Source organism: Nematolebias whitei, chromosome 10 (assembly GCF_014905685.2).
Source record: "Nematolebias whitei isolate Nwh7 chromosome 10, NemWhi1, whole genome shotgun sequence".
In the NCBI taxonomy this organism is placed as follows: domain Eukaryota; kingdom Metazoa; phylum Chordata; class Actinopteri; order Cyprinodontiformes; family Rivulidae; genus Nematolebias; species Nematolebias whitei.
The window spans coordinates 49,600,128-49,601,086 of NC_056507.1; positions in this window are offsets into that span (position 1 = coordinate 49,600,128).

The window sequence follows — 959 nt, forward strand, 5'->3', positions numbered from 1 at the left end:
ATTACTGCAATTCACTTCTGTTTGGAATCAGTCAGTCCTCCATTGCTCGTCTACAACTGGTCCAAAATGCTGCAGCCCGATTTTTAACTGGTACAGGCTATAGAGAGCACATCACGCCAGTTTTGGCCTCCCTGCACTGGCTACCCATTCACCTTCAGATCCATTTCAAAATTCTCATGTATGTTTTTAAATCACTGAACAGTTCCGCCCCATCCTATCTCACTGATCTTCTGCAGCCATATGTCCCACCGCGCTCTCTGAGGTCAGCAGACCAGATGCTTCTCTCAGTCCCAGAAACCCGTCGTAAGCTCAGAGGTGACAGGGCTTTTTCTGTCGCAGGTCCACGACTGTGGAATGAGTTGCCACTGAGTGTCCGGCAGGCTCCCACACTCTCAGTCTTTAAGTCTCGCTTGAAGACCCACTTCTATTCGCTTGCCTTTAACACGGTGTGATTTGTTTTGGTCCGGTCTTTTCTCTACTCTGTTGGCCATTTTAGTTAGCTTCTGCTGCTATTTGTATCTGTATTTCTATTTTATGTTTTCCTGTCTGCTGTGCATGTTTGGTTCTTTTGTACAGCACTTTGGTTGGCCTTGTTGCTGTTTTAAGTGCTATATAAATAAATTGGTATGGTATCATTTACATCTATACACACATTCATACAGCACTCTATTAAAAAACACATTCATACACGGTGGTGCAACTGGTAGAGCTGCTGCCTCTCAGCAAGCAGGTCCCCAGTTCAAATCCCGGTCCAGGGGCCTTTCTGGGTGGAGTTTGCATGTTCTCTCTCCAGAGTGTACCCTGCCCCTAGCACAGTGATTGCTGGACATGGGCACCGGCGACCCCCGTGACCCAGAATGGAAGAAGCGGGTACAAGATAATGGATGGATGGATTCATACAGCACTGTAATTCACACACACACACACACACACACACACACACACACACACACACACAC